We start from the raw sequence: 12,500 nt of genomic DNA on the forward strand, positions 1-12,500 counted from the left end.
CCCACATATATATATATATATATATATATATATATATATATATATATATATATATATATATATATATATATATATATATATATATATGCAGAGGTATATAACATGATGATGTACAGTCAGTTCCATTCTGTGTGAAGCTGTTAAAGTGTCTTATGTGGCTTGGCAACAGAAGCCTTAATAATATAAAGAATGGGCTTAATTTTTTTCAGTAGCCAATGACAGTACTTTACCTGTAAACCATCTTTTAGTTGCCAAATCACCCAAACAATATTAGACTGTCTTGGACTGGAAAAGGAACAGACATAAAATAAATGTTTATTTTCATTGACTTTCTGTAGTAAAAATGCTAATGTATCATGAAAACATGAACGTCATCTGGTTACTATTGATTTAGTCAGAATTAGACTTTGGTGGCACAGGAAATTCCAATGGAGATATGAACTTTCAATTTGAGAGTTATGACAAAGTGTCGGAAAATTAAAAGTTCAAATCTCTGTCGGAGTTTCTTGAAATTCTTGAACGTTATCTTATTTCTGATGCTTGCTGCTTGCTGGTGCATATGTGGTGCTGGATCTCTGATGTACAGATTAAAATAATTTGTGAGCTAATATACCCAAGTCAAGTGGCTAGGAAATTGTATATTCAACTCAAGATATATACACGCTATATGTAGAAAGTGCATATACACAAATATGCAAGTATTCATGTATTCAAAGTGCAGGTACAGATGTAATGTAGTAATTTATAAATGTTATGTATATATATAATATATATATATATATATATATATATATATATATATATAATTTTATGTGAGTGTGTGTTTGTTTATTCATGTACAAATAATGTATATACCTGAAGAAGCATGTGCAGTATGCAAAGACAATGATTATATTATCGACGAGTTTCATGTATATTTTCTAGTTAAAAGAAAGTACCCTATAAAGCAATAACTAATTAGATAATAAATTTGAAAATACTCAGTCTTTATATTTTTACAATGGGGAGTGTTAAAAAGGAGGTCCATAGCAAAGGGGAGATAACCCCTCATTAAATTATAATCCCCTCCCTCCAGGACGGAAAAAAAAAAAAAAAAAAGAGAATTGTAATGACAATGATGCATGCATAAACAAGTAACAAAAGTGTTTCATGCAACTTTGTAGTATATGTTGTTAAGTAAATCTTACTTCATTTTCAGGTTTAACTTGCCATCCATTGCACATTCAGTGCAGAAATGTTAGGGGAAAACTGAACGAGTTGGAAACACTAGCTGGGGGAGATGTCACCAGTGGAGTCCCACAGGATTAGGTCGTCAGGGTCTTAGTTTGACTTCATTATTATCATCATTATAATTACTTTCATTATTGTTATTACTATCCTCATTATTATTTCCATTATAATTATTATCATTATTATTATTACTATTATTATTATTACCGGTACTATTATTATTATTACTATTATTATTATTATTATTATTATCATTATTATTATCATTATTACTATCATTATTATTATTATTATTATTGTTGTTGTTATTATCATCCTCATCATCCTCATAATTGTTATTGTCATTATTACTATTACTATCATTATCTTGATATTTGAATTGTATGATGGAACCATTGGGGAGGAAGGGTAAGCAGGGGTTTCTAAGGCGACAAGGCAACAGCTTAACTAAAGGTTTGGAGACTAACATTTTAATTCCAACGAAACAATAGTGTGGTTTGTTACAATTTTAGCAGTTTTGTTACTTTTTCTCATTAACCTTGACATATGGAATTAGTCAGGAGAATCTTAGTTTTGGACCCATTTAAAAAAAAAAAAAAAAAACATGAGAACAAATGAAATCATACTAGAGGAAGCCTAGAATCAATACATAAATAAATCAATACATAAACAAATAAAACATAATGAAAAAAAAATCATCCCACTTGACACATGACATTACAAGGCTGAACAGCCAGCCAGCCAATCAGCTTCCTCGGAATGATCGGATCTCAAAACAGAAGGAAAACTTTTGACTCCACATGACGTCAGCAAAAATATACATCACCAGACCTTCTCTTGACAGAACTGGTCACTATCTCATGGTCCTCAGCGAGAAAAATTGGGTATTTGGTCTCTGGTTCACCCCTAAATATACATTTTTTTGTACTTTCCAATGAGGATCTTCCCTGCTTTATATGAGGACATATTCTATCAAATAATATTACTACTTTTCACCACATTATATCCAAAGCCTGGATGAATACACATGGAAATCTCAGGTAGTATTTTGTACTTATCCTAAATAAGGCGAGAAACTTAACAGAATGAACAAATACAAAGAATGAGGGTAGCATATATATACTGAATATATATATATATATATGGATTAACTAACTCTGCCACTGGAACTCAAACTATTGATTGTGCAGCTGTTTACCACAAGGCAATGACACTACCATTCCCTGATGGCAACTCTCATGGTACAGTATGTAGTCTTAATTTTGTTGAGTCTTTTATTCAGGAGAGCTGATTCAGGTGTTTTCTATCATCACCAGTTACTAAAGTATGAAGGAGACCTTGGCTGAATAAAACCATCTGGTGAGAGATATGTAACAAATGATACAGTGTTTTGGCATTGCCAGTTCCTCTGTGCTTTCTTCCTTCATGATATCATGCTAATATTTAAGATTAACACTAGGTTATGGAGAAAATGGTATATGTCTGCAGAGTGAGAATACATATGGGAGCATAATATCTTTAAAATGAGGAAGTGTTGGGCTGTCATGTTAGATATGAGGAAGGGGGTTATATCTTGAAAAGTATGTTTGTCTCTTGAAGGAAAGTATAGAGAGAAGACCAGGGTATTGATACCGCTCATCCTAAAATGAAATTTAATCAAATAAACTAAAACATATAATAGTAAAATGAAGCAAAGGATTCAGCTAGACATGACATGGACATAATCTGTAGCCTCAGGGTCATCATTACTAAGAGTCTGAGGACCATGTGTCAGTCCATAGGGTTGCAGCACCCCCCCCCCAGTAAGGATGAGGAAAGATGGAGCCTTTATCTGTAGGAAGCATATATCACTTTTTGGACATGCATCCATCTTTTCCTTGATGATAATCACCAAAGACATGTCCCCAGACAAGCAGAGAAACAAAACAGTCAGAGAAACCTACGATTTACTAAGATCAATAAAGGTGGCTTTCAATTACTTGGATGAGGTAATGGTAAAAAAAATACTAGTCACACTGATAAGCCAAGATTGGAGTATGCTACAACACTATGGACACCCAGTACAAAAAAAAAAAAAAGAATATATGGAAAATAGAAAGAATTCAAAGAGCAATGACAAAGATGGCCCCAACTCTTTCAAAATTGACATACAAGCAAATATTGTCTAAACTGGAACTACTAACCCTGGAACAAAAAAGAGAAAGAGGCAATCTGTTGGCCATTTACAGAATCATGAAAGACATGGAAGTCCTTGACAGAGAAGACTTATTAAAATGGGATAAAAGTAAAACAAGGGAAACTCAAAATGGATATTTATAGAAGAGATCTGAAAGAAAAAAATGTTTTCCACACAGAGTGGTGGATGTCTGGAACAAATTGGATGAAACAATACTGTGTGCAAACACCATACAAGAATTTAAGAAAAAACTAGATGTTGCGAGATACAAAGACAGGTCACCACGAGCATAGCTCCCCTTCCTGTATAATACAACTAGGTAAATACATGAACACTTTGGGACTGCAACAAAGAGGCGAGACCAAGCGATGTTGCACAATGCAACTCATGCATACATCAGATCTACATACTTATGTCAACAACCAACACCCTCCTCTCAGCTCAGGAGTACCCACATCAGCAGAGGACGGAATGTCATTTTGTTTGATGACCCTGCTCCTGGTCTCAACTGAGCTCCATTAACAAGGGGAAGATATCAGCACTGTTTTCCCTTTCTGGTTACTCTCTGAATGGATACAGATAGCAGCAATTAGAACTCATAGATTTCTTCAGTTACCACTTAGTACTATTCTTTTGCTGCTATTACATGTACCTTTATTTGGGTTGCCACCAGGTGATTTTGTTCATATATGGGAATCCTTCCTCACAGTGAAAGTGAGCAAACCAAATGAAGTTGAGGTGTTCTTTGAGCTTGGAATACTATTCATGGGTGGTCTGTTAACCTTAGAATGGATGGAATAGGTTTACATTGTTGTTGTTGTTGTCATGGGCTGTAGCTTACCACACCTGATTAGGTTCATTGCTCAAATATATGTGCTTCTCTATATGTACTATGTATACATGGAGAATAACTCACATGTGAACATATGTAAAAAAAAAATTCACTCATGCACAAGTGCCAAGTTTTATCTTTTTTTCAGGTTTGGAAATATGCTATTTTATTCATGGCCATATTTTGGATTCATAGGATGTGTTTGAGAAAATTGTACAAATATCTACAAATGTTAAAAAAGTCACTGGTAGTAACACATGGAAAAAGCTGTGTATATGTGGGGATGAATGGTTACCTGATGAGTGTTAATTTTAGAATGGATATGAATGTGATAAGTGTACACTTTTTTTCAATTTTCAATTTAACAGAATATTCACCTAAATATATACATACATTTAAATATTAATTTGTTGAAAAGGAGAGAGTGGAAGCAATAGCTTATAAAATGCTCTCCAGACCTTTGATATTGTCCTTTTCACCAAACTGATTTGTTGTTTGTTAGTCTCACTAAATGTGAAATTGCAAATTTGACCTCAATGCACATAGCAGGATAGCAATAGTATAAACAGATGAACTGTAATATGCACTGGTATTTGTGATGGGCATTAAAATGCATTATTTCCAAGGACTCCAAATACTCAGCCTCTTCACTCTATACAGTGCCTAACCATTAAGTTCTGGCTGAGAGAAAGGCTCTCCATCGCATCCCACTTACTAACAGTAGTAACAGATGTGACAGGCCATTCCTCGGACTGAAGGAAGGTTTCACCCTTCTCAAAGAGAATATTTGAGAAGTTGAATCTTCCTCACATCACAACTGTTATAAAATATGCTCTTTCCCAAGCAGTATGAATTTTTTTTTCCTTGAGAAAAGGAACTGCTCCCTCTTGCCCATCTTTGCTAATGACCAGTTCAGAGAAGTGGGATGAAACCATTCATATTTACAGCCAAGCACTCTAGACCCTGGACTGTGTTACTACATTTAAGCGTGGCCATACTTCAGTAAAACCTCATCATGATGAAATCAAAGTTTGATGAGGAAAGAGATCAACTTTCTAGTGCATGTTATGGGAGTGTACAGAGATAGATCAACAGAATTTTGTTAAATGGCTGAATGTGTAAATCATGAGAAAGAGGCTAGCATGAAGAATGCATAATTCAGAGGTAATAAGGAGGAAAGTAATACCAAAATCTGAAAGTAAAATGGAGAGACTGTCAGGAACTGCTTAGAAAAAGAAAAGAGTAATCATGCAGGAGATGAAGAGGAGGAAGAGGAACAAAGTTGAGGAAATGGTGGATGGAGAAGAGGATGAAGGAAAGTGAAGAACAGAATGAAGGGTGATGATAAGGGAAAGGGGGGTTCACTGGGGAAGAAGAATGTAAGTATGATTTGGCAAGATTTAGTTGACCCTTCCCCTCAATTTAGTTGAAATACACAATATATATTTCACTGGGTGAGTGGTGAAGAAATGGTCAAATTTCCCTCAGTTTCATTTTCAGGATTAAAAAACCTCACCTTTAATGGATAAGCTGGCAACTCCCAACTGTAGGGAGATGTGTTGAAGCTGGAAACAAAAAACAAATAGATGCAGTGTATTTGTCACAGGATTGGTTATGATCCAGAGTAATTGCCAATTCTCCCAATTAAACTTCTGTTAAATCTAACCTCATTCTGTTCAACATAACCTAACAGATCAAGCATTAGGTTAGGCTGGTCAGTTGGGTTAAGTTACATTTATCATTATTCCTGTTGCAATCTCCCTGTGGTATATACATATAATGTGTATATGTGTATACATGTGTATATACAGTATACATAGGTTTTATATATATATATATATATATATATATATATATATATATATATATATATATATATATATATATATATATATATATATATTATACATGCATCCACATACATGTACTCATGAAATATAAATCTGTACATATGTATATTCATAATTGTTAAAGGAATTCTGCCATACAAAAGTTTAGAATCATATATCTATTTATTGCATAGAAATGAAACACTATTTTTGAATGTGTAAAATGATGTACATGAATTCATCTTTGTCATTTCTCTTATGTGTTTTTGCTCAATCATGTTGGTTTGTGCAGGTATTGTGCAGAGTATTAATAAGTGTTTTTTACTCAACACTGTATAGTGTACAGGTGTGTACATGAAGATGAGTGTATGCATACATGTGCAGTCATTCTTATGATAAGATCTCTCACATTGATCTCAGGAACGCCTCATTTACTCACCACCTAGTTTATTTGTTCACTTATTCACCATCTATGGTATTAACTCTTGAAGGACTAATACTAATTACTCATAAGCGTAGCAAGTATCACATGTCATCTTCATCATCATTATCATCTTCATTATCATTTCAAGTCACCACTATCTGTTTAATTAGAATTGTCCACCTAACCATTCTCTTGTCAATACACCCCTACCTTATTCATCACTGTCATTCTGATTACCATACATGCACTCAGTAGCCTTCTCATCCATGTATATATAGCATACACGACCATAGTACATTAATGATACTTGTATCAGCATCATCTTATCATTATTTTCATTTCACCATATCCAATACCTTAGCATTTTTTAATATCACCTCTACTTCAGATACAATACTCTTTTTCAAGTGAAAAGATATGGCAATGTCTGCTAGACCACCCTGGCTTTTGGTTTTGGCTGTATGCACAGACAGTACAAAAATCTTTGCTAAGAAACAAAAATAATAGCAACGGTAGTCCATTACTTGCCATACCTTGTACTACATTATTCAAAAAGCTTGCTTTTCCAGCATACAGTTTTTACAAGCTTGAGAAAAAAAATAATGCAAGCCCAGTACTGTTTGAACATTAATGGTGTTAATTTATTCTCAAGCCATTCAAGAAAAGTAGTAATGAAGTAAAAAAGCCAAGAAAGTGTGAAGAATACCAAAGAAAGTTATTTTTTGGAAGGAGGCTAATCACCTATCCATCCTAATGATTATGAAAAGGCAATGGTATGGGCACAAAATACAATCATGTTACCCAACCCTGTATAAAGACCTCCACACTAAAAATTCTGTCTCCAACTGGAAGATTATCTTGATAAAATATGTTTGTATTGATGGCTTGAAAAATTCAAATGTTGACATTACTATACATAAAAAACAATACCTGCATAACAGGTTCACAGGAATTGTAAACACTTTAGTTACAACTTACCAAAGTCCTGAAGATGAAAAAATATAAATTAGTCACTATCTTCAATAAATATAGAATATTTAAAATCTCTTACAATGTTCATTCATGTGTATGGGCCATTAATATATAAATTAATGGAAAAAACTAAACCAATTACAGTAAAATATTTCTGAACCAACCACCCATATTACTGCATCTTCCACTAACACTATATCCAGTTTTGATGTACAGTATTCCTTTAACTTCAGTACTGAATGGCAGTTGAGTGACAAACTTCGGAAATTAATGGCAGTTAAACAGTGGCAAACTGGCAGTCCAACAATGACAAACACATTCCTCGTGTGACCTAAAGAGTGCTGGTAGTTGGTTAAGTCAGTTTTACTGTACAGGTATTTGTTAACAAAAATAAACACTGTTTTAATGTCTGTACTGAGTGGTACCTATTGTTCTTGGCTGGCAAATGCCAGAGGACTTTCTTCGGTAATGAAGGGGTTGAATTATCCCATCCCCTTCCATACCACATGGCAAATGTTTAATTCTGTCTGATGGCAGGTAATTTCACATAATCATTATAACATTTCCATCAGTACATGAAATGAAAAAGGTTTAATGAACCTCTTGTCTCTCAGAGTACCAAAAAAAAATGTGTATTGGTCTTTATCCTGACAGAAAGAGGCATCTTTAATGATTATAAAGCATTTATCAATGTTTACATCCTTGTCTAAAGCAAGTTTTTCAAGACTGAAAATGGTGATAAAAATCGGTGCCCCCCCCACCAGACAATCCATATGGCAAGACCAAAACCTATTTTCAGCTTATGGCCCCTCACTGAACCCCCAAGACTTTCATCACCACTCTTTGGTAGAAAATGAAGACTAGAATGATAACCATTTTTACAGCAATATCAACGGCATAGTAGAGTAAAAATATACAATTAAATACATTATTTTCAAGTTTGGCATAATACTGGAAATATTGAGTTATGGTAGATAAGTCAGCATGTAATATTCAGAAAACCTCTTGACTTGATAAGGAAAATGTCACAATTGGATGTGAAATGACCCACTAATTCATGAGTTACTAGCCTAAAAATGAGAAAAATTACAAGTCTAACTGACAATAACATGATTTAGATACAAGATACATAGCATATAATACAGCATCAGGAGACTTGCTACACAAAGTCCATAAAATATGAGACTATACATGTTGCCTATAAAACTATCAGGAATTTCATATTTGTAACAAAACAGTTCGTCCTCAAATATGCAGACCACAGCATATGGTATAGATTTCTTTTTCTATTCCATTCAAGTCTTATGCAATGTGCTTACATACTAGTAAACAGTGAATAAGAAATGCACTTGTACATTCAATATGAAAAAGAATCTAAACTTATAAGGAAATGTTTCCTTGAGAAATGTGCACAAACTGCACATCATATGGTACTGTTCTAAGCAAACAATTGAAGCATAACAATCATCATGAAATAGTAGTTCATACTGAACAGAGTAAACAATCATTAAGTCGAATAACAGAAATAGATTGTAAAACTTCTGCCCAAGGGGCCAAAGAAAATTGATGTAAGACACTGTGGATTACATACAAAGTTGTGACAAAACATAGTCATGTGAAATATGACTAAATACACTTATCAAATAAGGGAAATGTGTAATAAACCTAAATACAGAACCCAGAGTTTTGTGATCAGTTTTTCCATGTCCAAAAAGGGAAGCTTAAAAGACTGGAGGAAAACATTTTCCATTTAAAAATAATAATAATAATAATAAATAAATAGATTATTAAATAAAAATAATGGAGAAAGAGTTATGGATTTGGGGCAGAGTGTGAAGGAGAGAATAGGAGGTGAGTTCAGCTTCTATTTCTAGCTATAAATTGAACAAGTTTTAATTCTATTTCTATGGCCAGCCTCATCACTGATCTATTCATGTTCAGCTAATTTACTCATTTTCTAAATTCCGTTTATCCCTAAGCTACTCTATTCCATATAATACCACGTGAGTGGGAGACGTGTACAGCCAATGGCTACCACCAACAGTAGTTTTATTAAAAGGACCCCAAGACTAAAGATTATTACTGTACTTGATGGTTATTTTCAATATTAGTCATATCTGGCAGATGTGCGGCCCTGTAAAATCAAATCTAAAAACATCATCAATTTTCTAAGATGTTTAATGATAATGAGAACCATTGTCTCAAAAATTTTACTGATGGGAAATTGCAGCCCCACAGTGGACAGCAATGATTTCTGGGCCTTCCCCCTCTACTTGAAGAAACAATGGATTATGTTGTATTAATGTTGGACTGTTTCTATGATGCCAATTTGTAGAAGAAGGGAGCAGCCACTGGCTGTCAGCTCTAGAAAAAATTGGAGGAAATACAGTTGAACCTCATATAAAGAGCTTGAAGCCTGACTGGGCACCAAATGCCAGCCTCTCCAGGCTACACCTCCTGATGAAGGTAAGCTTGTTGTCAAGATTTGAGGACAGGCAACAGAGGAAGGTCTCTCTTTTAATATCCATCTTGCTTGTAGGTACTTGTTGTTCATCAATTTATGTTTGACTGACATTAAACAGTGTTGTGAAAGTGTTGTTTGATTAGTGTTGTACCATTTTGTGAATCCGGTTACTTGACATTAGTGTTGTGAATAAATTTTATTAACTAAATAACTGGTAGTAGTCTCTTGGTTCCCATTGTATGACCCTTGGAACATCTACAAAGATGGCATACTCCACTGGCCTGGCCCAGATCTCTCCAAATTACAATATTGAGCCTACTCTGGAGACTGAGTACCACCCTATTTAGTTGAATATCCCGTAAATAGGAAAAAGTCCCACAACAAATATAATTGTAGGTACCAGTTAGGTTCAATTGACTTTTCCTTCTGACTTTTGGTTCCTATTTTATCTTTATTAGTAATATTTCAGGATTTGAATCCCCATAAGAATGATGGATTCATGTCAGTCTCCTTATTAGCATTGTTAGAAATTTTTCTTTTTTACTAATGATCTATGATTTATGCCCTGCTGAAGACAAAATCCGGTACAAAAGAATTATACGAGTATATTTTTCAATTAATCCATTTGTGACCCTTTGCACTTCAGTGATTTCATTCTCGCTCATGATGGGTCATTCTGGGTAATACGTCTTGCTTGGAAGTAAAAGGATGGAGTTGGCATAGATACAAGTGGGAGACAGTAAGGCCTTGCTAATCTTGATTTAAAAAATATGTCTATAATTTCAAAACTGTTCTAAATAACAGAATAGGACTAACCTTGTATGCCTACTTCCCTGTTAAAAAAATTTTGTGCTATACATCTGCGTCCGAAAAAAGGGCACAATCACAATGAAGAACTTGCCCCATGAAATTTTGTATTGCTAGATTTGAAATAAACTGGGTTGTAACAATTGTTTGTTGTTGGATGTAAAAATGTACAATATTCCCATTCAAAAAATAGTCTGTGAAACTAAAAATTACCGAAAGACAACAAGTAATGGTGGACATTTACCGTTTTGTCTCCCCTTTAAGAAAAATATTGGGGACGCTCATCCTCGTATATTTTATTGCTGATTTACCATATTTGTCAACCTAAACGACTTGTTAAATGTATTCAAATAATACACCACGTCTAACACGCCCTTAGATCAATAGATCGAATAATGAAAGGATAGGAGTAGTAGTTTGCGGTAGTTCACTAGACACAATTCAGATTGTATTGAAAAAATATGAATAATGTAATAAAACAATAGGCGGTACCTTACCATGAGAAAAAAAACAAACAATAAAGCTATAATTTCGGTACACCGAGAAAACTTTAGCTGTGACCATTTAAATTTTAGGTAAGGCATGCAAGTACCGTAGATTACTAGGGATACAAAATGTTATAATAAAACAACGAATTCTTTGCCTCTCGCTCTCCGTTTTGGCGCCATGGAGACATCTCCCCACCTCTCTTTATATTACTTAATTAAAGCAGTCGGCTGTGTTTCACGCGCGTGCGTCTAATATGCGTGTGCGTCCTGTAGACCACTTATAAATATGGTTATAGTAATTTCGTATTCATCTACGTTTTTCGCGATTTTTTTCGCACGAAAACTGTTTCCCTCATCACTAATTAATAGTTAACTTAATGAATACTAATCCCATATCTCAAAAACACGTATTAATTTATAATATCAATCCTATGGCTGTGGAAGAATTCCCTCAGATAATAAGGCTGCATGACAACAGATAAGATATAAGTTATTTATCATATTGAAAGGGCTGAATATATTTTGTACTATATCTCGTCCTTTTTTTCCTCTCTCTACTTTATCTCATCTTTGCTATGCTCATCATTTAATTCTCTGTAATCTAATAGGTCGGTTTCTCTATCAGGGCATGTACAATTGCTACCAAACGTCCTGTTACAGGTATCACTATTGTTGTCCCTTTAATGTGCATTCACATCTAAGACCCAAACTACAGCATTTTAATGTAACTAAAGGGGCTATCACACTGGGGAATTTTCTTCCAACCTCTGATTAATCGGAGGTACCGCCCATCTCCAACTCCTTTTCTACTATGAAATAATAACGGCAACATATCTTGTTTTCTCAACAAAAACATATAGAATGCCGTTTGAAATGCTGGAGGAAAATTATTTTCCACCAGCATAACAGATTTCTTCCCGAAAACGGCGGATTTCAAATCGGATCCAACAGTCGGAGGAAAAATAGCCCAGTGTGATAATGCGTAATTAAATTCAGAAAAAGTAACAAGACTCAAGATGGTAGCTGCATACACTGCTCTCGTTTTTAGATTATTTTCTCCTTCAATATTTTTGTATTTTCCTGATTATTTTTATTGCTATTATTTATCAAACTCATCACATTTAACCAATTAAAAATTATATATATATATATATATACATATATATATATATACATATATATATATATATATATATATATATATACATATATACTGCGTGGGTGTGGGTGTAGGTGGGTGTGTACGTGTGTGTGGGTGTTTGAAACCTCTAGAATTCT

This window comes from Oratosquilla oratoria, chromosome 1, assembly GCF_046742065.1.
Source record: "Oratosquilla oratoria isolate Oo_2021 chromosome 1, ASM4674206v1, whole genome shotgun sequence".
In the NCBI taxonomy this organism is placed as follows: Eukaryota; Metazoa; Arthropoda; class Malacostraca; order Stomatopoda; family Squillidae; genus Oratosquilla; species Oratosquilla oratoria.